General features: G+C 35.7%; 1 pseudogene; it reads left to right on the forward strand.

Annotated features, from left to right (window-relative positions):
• The first annotated feature begins 824 nt into the window (after nucleotides 1–824).
• On the forward strand, nucleotides 825–7,650 carry LOC122913597 (annotated as a pseudogene).
• Nucleotides 7,651–12,238: the final 4,588 nt, after the last annotated feature.

Genomic DNA, 12,238 nt, shown 5'->3' on the forward strand with positions numbered 1-12,238 from the left:
GACTTGGTAGCTAGGGAGACAGTATGCGTGCCCCACCGATGGGATGTCTCCACCTGGTCCCACTCATCCCTGCATTCGGGCTCTGTTATCTCCACCTGGCCTGACCCGCCCTTGTATTTGAGCTCTGTTCTCAGGGACTGGTCGACCATATTCTACTGGTTTCCCGGACTTGCTTTTAAGTAAGTCCCCTGGGGTGGGGGGTAGGCTCAGTTTAAGTTTTACTGCATAAACAACAAAATGGCTGTTTAATCCAAGATGGAATTGCTCTGGCTAAGTAGGCCTTTACACTCTACCTTTACAAAAACTTTCCTTCTCTGTAGCCCTTTGAGGCTTCCCTCTACTTGCTGGATGGGATGCTGCCTGATTCATGCATCAATTAATAAAGTCAATTACATCTTTAATATTTACTCGATTGAATTTTTTTAACAGTATATACTTGGGCAATTATAAAATGTAATCCCCATGGTAACCACATAAAAGGGCTTTCATGGGAAAGAATTCACATAAGGACAAAGGTTTTTTAACCAGATAGATCCAAACTTGTTGCAAGTTTTTAAGTGGGTAGATCCAAGCAGATAGATCCCAAGATTGTTTGGGATATATATGTCAATCTTGGTTATCTTTTTCAATGCCTTTCTCATTGGTGATTCGTGAATATCTTACATTCTTTTACTACAACCAAGTAAGTATAATTTTCTCAATTTTTTTTTCCAGGAAAAACTTCCCAGCACAAAATTTATCCAGTCAGCAAAGAAGGGCAGTCATAGAACACAACATTTAAGCTGTTTGTTAATGCTCACTTGCTCTCTGCTTCTTAAGTAAAAATGGAGTTTCTCCAGCACTTACCATTACATCCCCATATTATTGGGAAATTAATCCTGAATTTGCCAAAAGGGACTAAAAATACAGGTAACAGGAAAAGCCTGGTAAATAGCCTTTTTTTTTCCAATTTATTTATTTTCAGAAAAACAGTATTCATTATTTTTTCACCACACCCAGTGCTCCATGCAAGCTGTGCCCTTTATAATACCCACCACCTGGTACCCCAACCTCCCACCCCCCCCGCCACTTCAAACCCCTCAGATCGTTTTTCAGAGTCCATAGTCTCTCATGGTTCATCTCCCCTTCCAATTTACCCAAAAGCACATACCCTCCCCAATGTCCATAACCCTACCCCCTTCTCCCAACCCCCCTCCCCCCAGCAACCCACAGTTTGTTTTGTGAGATTAAGAGTCACTTATGGTTTGTCTCCCTCCCTATCCCATCTTGTTTCATGGATTCTTCTCCTACCCACTTAAGCCCCCATGTTGCATCACCACTCCCTCATATCAGGGAGATCATATGATAGTTGTCTTTCTCCACTTGACTTATTTCGCTAAGCGTGATACGCTCTAGTTCCATCCATGTTGTCACAAATGGCAAGATTTCGTTTCTTTTGATGGCTGCATAGTATTCCATTGTGTATATATACCACATCTTCTTGATCCATTCATCTGTTGATGGACATCTAGGTTCTTTCCATAGTTTGGCTATTGTGGACATTGCTGCTATAAACATTCGGGTGCACGTGCCCCTTTGGATCACTACGTTTGTATCTTTAGGGTAAATTCCCAGTAGTGCAATTGCTGGGTCATAGGGCAGTTCTATTTTCAACATTTTGAGGAACCTCCATGCTGTTTTCCAGAGTGGTTGCACCAGCTTGCATTCCCACCAACAGTGTAGGAGGGTTCCCCTTTCTCCGCATCCTCGCCAGCATCTGTCATTTCCTGACTTGTTGATTTTAGCCATTCTGACTGGTGTGAGGTGATATCTCATTGTGGTTTTGATTTGTATTTCCCTGATGCCGAGTGATATGGAGCACTTTTTCATGTGTCTGTTGGCCATCTGGATGTCTTCTTTGCAGAAACATCTGTTCATGTCCTCTGCCCATTTCTTGATTGGATTATTTGTTCTTTGGGTGTTGAGTTTGTTAAGTTCTTTATAGATTTTGTCAATAGCTTTCTTACCTGCTAAATCCAACAATTGGAGAGAAAAACATAATGGAATTGAAACAGTTTGTGGACTATATAATACAGCTAGGGGGTTCAACCATCATTTTCTGCCATGTACAAAAAGACGGAAAATAGAAGTTAAAGCAAAGACTTACTAGAACACATGAACAAGAATTCAAAAGCCAACTAGGAGCCAGCTTTCCAAAGGTCACTAGCACCAAGATCTCCCCCATGACAATGTATTCCATGAAGACTGAGTTTTGCCAGAGAACTGCTGGAGCTGTGAATCTCCAGTGCAGGAGGTAGCGCCCAACTCTCTGTTCTTCCTACATATTCTTGCAAAAGAGGTTTGCCAGTGGGATTCGCTCAGCAAACGAGTGCAGCAAGTGAGTGTGGATGCCCCATCAGTTCTGTGGCCCTTCACCAGCCAGGAGGCGATGTAGGTCACCACCATTAGAACAAAGTTCTGCACTTTGAACTGGGTAGATTGGTCTGTAGTTGTCTTGGGCATAGTAGGTAAAGACAAGAAAAACAACTGAGTCAATGACAGGAAGGTAGATCTTGCTGGGACATACTTTGGGGGCAACCCAGCAGAGGAGACAGCCCCAGCCATTCTGGAGCCCCACCAGGGGTCCCTGTACTACCTCTTGCCTGACCACCATGTGCACAAGTACTTTGATCAGATGAACATCTCCAGTGGGCTGGATTGGTCCCTGGACCCCAAAATCTTTTGTTGTCTTCATAGCCTGTCCTACTCTCTGGATGCCTTTGGCTATGACCTGTAGACAGGAAAGATCTGTGTATGCCTTTTTATTATTCCTCTTAATACTGCTGGTATTTTTTTCACACGTAGGTAACTAGTAAGCTGCCTCTTCTTCAACTCCTACAAAAATGTCTTTATTTGTTGAATAGAGAACTGTCTAATGTTTTTTTTTCTTTTTAAAAAAACTGTTTAGCCATAGAACTCAATCTGGATTTTAACTATAATTTGGAAGAAAACATTTAATTTTAAAAGATCCATTTTAAGCATAGTTGTATATTATCCATTTGACAATATGGAATGCTGTCTCCTAAAAACTAAAGAGAGGATAAAAGAGGATGATACAAAAAAGTTTTTTCTTTACCTCAATTCTTTACAGTAGGTGTGTTATAGTTCTATAATCCTATAATCACATTAGAGTAACTCAAGACTGAAATTACATATAGATATCTGCTCCTACAGTAAAATTAATAACATTATTGTATAAAGTCTCACAGATGGAGAACTTACATCAGAAAGTCAAGAAAAACACACCTTCTGTGTCATTTATATAATTCTTAGACATATGCAAAAACACTATTCATGGAAAGGAATATCAAGTAAGGTATAAATTTTCATAGATTCAGATTCTAAAACAGATTCTATCTGTTTTATCATATATCTTTGATGGTGAATATTTGAAATTCAATTCTATGTGATTTATCTGCCATAATGACATATATATATATATATATATATATACACACACATATATATATATGTCATTTTAAATTGTGCTTGGAATTATATAGTAGGATGTGTATTTCCTGGTTTTGGAATCATAGCTATATTGGCAGATTTTAATAATTTATTTCTATGAAATAACTTGAGTTCATTTTTAAAAAATATTTTAAATAAGAATAACTCATATGTTATAATAAAAAAGAAATATTGACTGTGTGCTGTCTGATAAAGGAAAACTCTGTCCCAAAGGGATTCTAGACCCTGTCTGCTAGTACAGAATTAGCTTTGTAACCACTAGCCGACCCTGTCCCCACATTGACTAGAAAGTACTACACTGAGGTAAGCATCTATTATTGTTGTAGGTTAAGGCAAAAGTGAGAGAATTGTAATAATATCACCTTATAAGACAGCATTATACTTTAGAGATTAGTAAACATAGCTCCCCCAAACTTAAATGACTTATTTGAAGATAATCATTTTTAGCTTTGAAGAGAAATCATTTTTTTATTTATTTTTTATGGTTGCCTTTTGCAATTGCATGTGTAGACAGTAAAACATGAAATTTTAACTCATTCTAGTTCTTCTGTAAAATTTTAATAAGAAATATAAATATGTTTGTAAAAATTCATTAAAATCTCATATATTCAAATCTTCCTCTCTTTAGAAAGTTTTGCTTAAATAATATATATATATGTGTGTGTATGTACATATATATATATATTTTTTAGAATATTTTTTAATTTTCTGTTTTCTTTTCATTGTCAGGGCATAATTTTATCACTGAATCTATCATTGTAGTGTATTCTCCATTAGAATACAGTGTACAGAGTGGTCAAAAGCTTTCTTCCTAGAGCACTACACTGAGCAATTTTTTTCCTAGAATTCTAGTTTGAAATGCAAAGGGTAGTTGGTCAGTAATTCAAGGAGTCTCTGAAAATACATTTTTCAAGCTCATCCTCCTGAGAGAAAATTTCATGAGTTACTAGAATGCCATGTTTGGACCTAATTGGAATTAAGAAAACAATTGTTAAGAGGAATGTGTAAGTTTATTCACTTCTTTGATTTTGTTTCTCTGAAGGGAGTGTTTTGTATGTAGACATGAAGTCAGTTGGTCCCTGTCATCTGATTAAGTTTGAGCCCCTCAGTCATGACCAATGTCCACTGAACTGCAGATTTTCATCATAGAACAAGGTCTCCTGTGAAGATAAAGCATGATGAATAGTTTGATACTGTTGCCCTGAGGAGCTGACCTTGGCATTGGTGGGACCCAAATTATTATAAAATCCATAGCTCATCTTTCATTAAATATCATTCCTCATGGGTCACAGCTTTGCCCAGATGTGTGGCAGCTAAGTGAAATTCGTAACAATCTCTTATCTTTAGCAACTATTAAGTCACTCATATAAAATTTTTACAAGCAGAGAATTACAGGGGAGAAAAAAGGCTTAATCTAAGGTTATTTTTCTTTGTTTTTTTCCTTTCTTTAGTACTCAGCTCCTTAAATAACTCCACTGTAATATCACCAATTACATGATTCATGGCGTATGATTTTAACTTTCTTGGTTGTTATTCAACAAAAATAGAAGATCTTGCAAATAGATTCCATTATACTTGAAGTGGCCTTTACTTAATAATTTTTTTACAACAAATTCTAAGAAGAAAATACTTACATAGCTTCTATAAAACTGTTTTGGTTGATCTGTCCTCAATGGTACCCTCTATTTACCTTCTAAATGCATCCTAGAGAAATAAAGCTGGGATAATTTTATTTTGTCTGTGTACATGTATATTCTTTTCTAAAATCATCTTTGTGTCAGTTCAATCTTAAAATGTAATTAGAATTCTGGAACATATCTGCACTGCAACTTCTATGGTGAATCTGTTTCTTCAATCCTTTGGGATAATGCATGTATTTTTCCTTTTCAAACAAAACATGTAAATATGATATACATACTGTTTCAAATACCAGTACTACAAGTTAAAGAAAAAGTCTTTACTGATATAATTTTGGACTCTATATTTATAAATTGTCCAAATTTATTCTCATATATCTTCCACTTATTCTTCCCAATTCCTACCTAGCCCCATCCTAATAAAGCAGAGCTGGTAAAAATCTTGGCTAATCAAAAGAAATATGCTTCAATCCATAACCAGGAAATCAAGCCTCTTTCACTAAATTCAACTGAGATGCTATGCCAATACAATAGGAATAACCATTTGTTATCCCAAATTTTCCTCTCAAACTTTTTTCCATTATAAGTTCTATACATTTGAGATAATATCTTAATGATGAAAAACCCACAGAGAACCTAGTAAAGTTTCTAATAGACTTTCTAATACTTTTGCCCAAAGCTCTGAGTTAGGGATTAACTTTAGATTTAGATTTAGTAAACTTCTCTGTGTGTAGATCAGCATTCCAAGTTAAAAATATATATGGCGGGGGGGGGTGGGAGGTTGGGGTACCAGGTGGTGGGTATTATAGAGGGCATAGATTGCATGGAGCACTGGGTGTGGTGAAAAAAATAATGAATACTGTTTTTCTGAAAATAAATAAATTGAAGAAAAAAACATATATTTATGTTTATATATATATGTGTATATATATAATTTTTTATTGTGCATATATATGTGATATTTCACGCTAATCTCCTTGCATCATCATGCCGAAGATGCAAGAAGACTTCAACATGGATCATAACTCAAGGAGGGGGAAGAAATGCTTTCAGACTGTGATCACAATTTTATTGAGCATGCAGTCAATTTAGAGGTTCAGTCTAGCATTTTAAAAATACAAAATAGGGCACCTGGGTGGCTCAGTGCGTTAAGACGCTGCCTTCGGCTCAGGTCATGATCTCAGGGTCCTGGGATCGAGTCCCGCATCGGGCTCTCTGCTCAGCAGGAAGCCTGCTTCCTCCTCTCTCTCTCTCTCTCTGCCTGCCTCTCTGCCTACTTGTGATCTCTCTCTGTCAAATAAATAAATTAAATCTTTTAAAAAAATTCTCTAAAAATACAAAATAAGGGTACCTTGATGGCTCAGTCTGTTAAGCATCTCAGTCTTGATTTTGTCTTAGGTCATGATCTCAGGGTCATGAGATCAAGCTCTGGGTGGAACTCTTCACTGGGTGTGGGGCCTACTTGGGATTCTCTCTCTCCTTCTACCTCAGCCTCCATCTACACTCTACCCCCACGTACACTCTTTCTCGCTCTCTCTCTCTCTCAAAAAAAGAAAAAAGAAAGAAAGAAAGGAAGGAAGAAAGAAAATACACACACACACACACACACACACACCCTTATATCAAATAGAGTAAGATAGGATATATTAGGATACTGGGTTATATGACAAAACAGGCAGAAGAAAATAAGAGATTGGGATAGGACAGAATAGATGAGGGTAATGGTGGAAGGTTAGAATGGAATACAACAGAAAAACATCAAACTCATTAGAGCAGCTTGAATGACAAAGGCAAAGATAAGTGTACATACACTGGATAACTCTAAATTTTTTTTTAAATTGAAAATATCAGTCAAAAGAGTTTGGAAGCTACCACTGTGAGTAAAAATAAATAAATACAAATAACCATAATATAAATAAGAAAGTGTTAAAAGTTTTAAAAAGTTGACATAGAAAAATTCAGAGATGGGAAGAGATTTCATCACTGAGGAAAATGTGAAGATTATTCAAATAACTCTGTAGACTTTTTGTGACTAGAAAAGACTTTCTTCAAAGAATAAAGGGGAGACTGCAGGGGGATAGTTGGAATGAGATATGAGGTGATGGCTCTGTGAATACTTCCTTAAAAAAAGGATTTTTTAAAATATAATACATAATATATAATTAGATATATGTAATTACATCTATAATTAAATATATGTAATTTATAAAATGATATATATAATATAAATACATCTTATCTATATATAAAATAAAGATTTATGATTTGGTAAAATTTGTACTTCTTTAAATTTTAGGTCACTTTAAAATAATAAGGCTATTGCTAAAAATAACTCTGATTTTTCCATTCCTAGCACGTCAAAGATATCATCCTAGGTACTTTCTGTCATCTAACCGGTGCAAAATGTCACGAGGTAGATATTCTTGTTGTTCCCATTTCAGAGAATGAAAATGAACTCCAAGAGGGTAGAGAATTTACCTCTTGGTCTGCATATAGTTTATGAGTGACTGAGCACAGAGTTACTCCAGGCCGTACTATTCTGAGCTGCTGGTGTAGAAGAACCATCACTTTCTCCTAACCCTCAGAAAGTATAATGATATCCGACTAGAGGAAATTTTTCACTAAATTTATGCAGATGCTTCACTATGAAGCGTCTTTCAGGTATAAAGAAACTTTCAAAAATGCGAGTGTTGCCTACACCATCTAAAGCATCTCACAGTAACAAAATAATCTGCGCCCTTTTCTTTCTTTCTTTTCTTTCTTTCTTTCTTTCTTTCTTTCTTTCTTTCTTTCTTTCTCTCTTCCTCTCTTCCTTTTTTTCTTTCAGTAGGTTTTCCAAGTTAGTTCAAACCAATGTGAACTTTCTGGATCTGATCCAGTGATCCACAATGCACAATACAAGGAATAAAAGCTTACCCTCACTTTTCTCCAGATGGATTTCTGGATATGAGTTTCATCTCTTTCAGCATCAAATGCTAAAACCTCCAGTAATCACAATGCAGATGTACAACAAGACAATTTTAGCTACAGCCTCATGCATAAAGTACAGCTCGATTTGTATGAAAAAAAGTTTGAAAGAAACACATTGGGATGCCTGTCTATTTACATTTTAATGGGATATGGGTCTGAGGCTATATTTTCTATTATATGGAACTAGTTTCCTTGCAAAGCATTGTGAATACTGCTGACATTTTGCCTTAGTGGCTCTCAATCATTTAAATATAACATTTGAGCTTACATAATCTTCTAACATATTTAATTTTGTTCTGAAGTTCTCAAAATTAGCCCCTAGAGTATAAGTGCAACATGTAAATAAGTGTTTTTACAAAATGCCAGAAAGAAACGATCAATGCCAATAGAATGAGAGAGTATTTTAAGAATTTTTATAACTATTTACAGAGCAGTTGGTAAAGAGCAGCCTGTTGGCAACCCAGTCTTATCTCTTGCATTATGTTCCTTGAATCTGAGGGAAATTTAAAATGATGATGTAGCTAATATTTTGTAAATACACTCCACTCCAGTTAGAGCCTTCGTTTTTTTTCTTCATCTAATCATGTTTCACTTTACCAGATAACATTTAAGAATTCAAACAATTTATGTATTCTACATCTACATAACTCCTCCTCGGCACTTGAAGCCTTACTATGTGCTCTCTCTTTATTACTTCTTCTTCACATCTCCCAGGAAAATTCAGTCTTGAATTAAGTGCTTATCATTACCTGAATACCTTTATAATTTTCTTATCTATATTGTTTTGAATGTTTTAATGTTATTTTTAGCCAAAGTCTTATCTTATGCATACATAGATTCTGATACATATACACACATATATATAGTAACTTTACCTTGTGTTTTTTTTTTTTTTTTTTTTTTTTTTTTTATTTGAGAGAGAGAGTGTGAGAGAGAGCATGAGCGAGGAGAAGGTCAGAGAGCGAAGCAGACTCCCCATGGAGCTGGGAGCCTGATGTGGGACTCGATCCCGGGACTCCAGGATCACGCCCTGAGCCGAAGGCAGTCGTCCAACCAACTGCGCCACCCAGGCGTCCCTACCTTGTGTTTTTAAACAACTAATTTCTAGGATCAGTCCATATTGAAGCATGCAGCTTTAATTTACTTATTCTAATCCATGTATGGTATATTATTACAGGAATATTCCTGATATTATTGAGTTCTCTTTTTGATGAGAAATGATTTTTTTCTAGTTTTTTAGTAATGTTAATGCACATTCATATTAGTGAATAAACAAAATGGAATTGCTGATTCGAAGACTATATTAATGTACAAATTAACTAGATATTGTTATATGTTGGTGCTAAGTGGGGTGCTGTTGTAACAATACCAAAGAATTGTGGAAATAGCTTTGAAATTGGTTAATAGGTAGGGCCTAGAAGAACTTTGCTATAATTACACACACACACACACACACACACACACACACAAAGAGCCTAAATTGCCATGACTAGTCTGTTAGTAGAAATACAGAGGTTGAAGACGCTTCGTGAAGGCTCGGAGCGAAATAATGATCATAGTAGATAAAACTTATGTCACGTATGGATGTTGAAGGCACTGTCAGTGGTGCTCAGATGGAGCCATCTATCTTCCTCTCTCTCTTCCTTAGTTATCTGGGTGTAGTTAACATAATCACAACATTCTTTATTAAAGGGAACCAACACACACAGATTCCAGATATCTCTTCTATAAAATTAAGAAAATATTGGATCTACTTCTCTCAAATTAAAATTTTAGGTTTTCTTTTGAAACATTTTATTAGCAATTAGAAGACATTGTGAAAAAAAAAAAAAAGAAGACATTGCGGAGGGTAACAAAATTAATAGCATCAATAGTATCAAAATTAATAAGAATAGAAAGTTATAAGTTTCTATATAAAATATTATTTATTAAATCATACATTATTTATTGATGAGATTAAATGTTGGGACCTCCTATTACTTACATTCTGGTGGAGAGAGATGAAAAATAGCAAACAAGTAAAATTTATGGTGTAATAGATGAGCATTTTATGGAAAAATAAATTAAAAAATAGGAAAAGATACTGCACGGTTAAGGGACTTGTTTTTAACTGCATTGTTTAATAGAATGGTTATGACAGTTTTCACTGAAATATTAGCCTGGATTTCTTCCATGAACAGGAAAGGTATACGAATTCATGGAAGATATCCAGATTAATATTTTCTGTTCTTTTTCCAAAATACACTGCAGCAGATAATTTTTCTATATGTGAGAAAGACAAGATATATGTAGCCATTTGGGGGAAGAGCATTCAAGTGAGAGGGAACAGCAGGTGCAAGGACCTTAAGGCAAGAACATGCCTCCTATATTTGAAAATCACCATAAAACCATGGTAGCTTAAAGAGAAGGAACAAGGGGGATAGTCGTAGGAAATGAGGTCTGAGAATTAAAGCAATGAGGCAAATCCTGAAGATCTTTTGAGGGATTCACACAACTTGAGCTTTTACTCTTGGTAAGTTAAAAAGTGTTAGACAATTATGCACAGAAGGGGGACACAGTATGACTTAAATGTAAACACAAGCCTGTACAAGGGCAGGGGAGAAGCATAGAAACCAATATAAAGGACATTATTTCATCTGTGTGAGAGAGTGGCTTGGGCCAGGGTGGTAATGGTGGAATAAGTGACCAGCCAGATTCCATGTGCATTTCCAATAAGATTTCTTAATGATCATCATATAGGGTAGGAGACAGAAAGAAATCAAGAATACCTTCAATGTCTTTGACCAGAGTCAAAAGAAGATTTGAGGTTTACTGAGCTTAGAATGATTGTATAAAATGTAGGTTTAGGGAGAAAACCAAGATTTCAGTTCTGAACAGCTTGTGTCCTTGACACCTAAGTAAGGATATCAAATATGCAGCTGGAGCCTGAAATTTAGCAAAGTGATCTAGAATAGACTTTTTAGTCCTTAAAAGAGCATTTTTCTAATGGGTATTCCATATTCTTCAAAGTCTGTACCAGGTTAATAAATCATAAATACACAGCGTATGTAATCAAAATTTCTAGGAAATGTTAATATAAACAGGTTTTCTTACTTTAGTATTTCTCAGAGTCATTAATATGCTAATGTGATTTTTGATACATGAATATTAAGACATAATATTTAGAATTTTCCAACTTTGTTCTATCTGGACCCTCTCTTCACAGAAAATTTTGGGTGCTGTTGTCTTGAAAAGAACATGGTACACAAAAACTGACAACTCTGAAAGTATTGTTCTTATTTTACAAGTGAGTAAATCAAGGATAGAAGAATTTGAGTATGGTTCAAGGTCACATTATTGGGATTCAAACTCAAATCAATTCATTTCATTGTTTAATTGAACTCATGAAAAAGAAAGAAGGGTGGCAATATAGGTGCATAAGATTTTCACTCTACAGATTGGGAGAAGCCAAGGAGGCCAAGCAAAATGCCCAAGGACTCGATATGAGATCCCAAATGGAGAGAGCAGAAAGTGATCATCTTAAGAGGAGTAAGCCAGAGCATACTGTTTGATTCTACCTAGTTCTGGCTTGAAGTATTTTAACTGAAAATGGCTCTATAACTCAGAATAGCATGGAGAGGTTGGAGAATACCTTTAAATTAGCATGCAAAATATTCCTCTAAAAAAAAAATATATACACACACACACACACACACACACATACATACATACAAACTCTGTGGATTATCGGAAGTTTCTCCTAACCCAAGAAACTCTATGTCTCTTCAGCCACAGCCATCCTGAGATGTGAATCAACAGGATAAATTGTATCCAATGAGATAAAGATCAGATGGAGGCAGAGTGGTGGGAAGTAATAAATATCCTTGCACCTAAAGAAAATAATGAGCCATTTGAAAGGAAGTTTTGTGGAAATTGCTGTTCAGTGGTTTGAAATTGTCTCTGAAGTTTGGGTTGCCAAATGAATTGAATCTCAAATATGACCTGAGGTTCCCTAGAGGTAGAAGGACTTCAAAATGGGCTCCAAACTGAGCCCCCCGCCCCCAGTGGCTCTTAACTGTTGTTAACCACCATTTCCATAGACTGTAAATATGTATCTTGAACTTCTGGCTATTGCTAGGGTA

The sequence above is a fragment of the Neovison vison genome, chromosome 7 (assembly GCF_020171115.1).
Source record: "Neovison vison isolate M4711 chromosome 7, ASM_NN_V1, whole genome shotgun sequence".
Lineage (NCBI taxonomy): Eukaryota > Metazoa > Chordata > Mammalia > Carnivora > Mustelidae > Neogale > Neogale vison.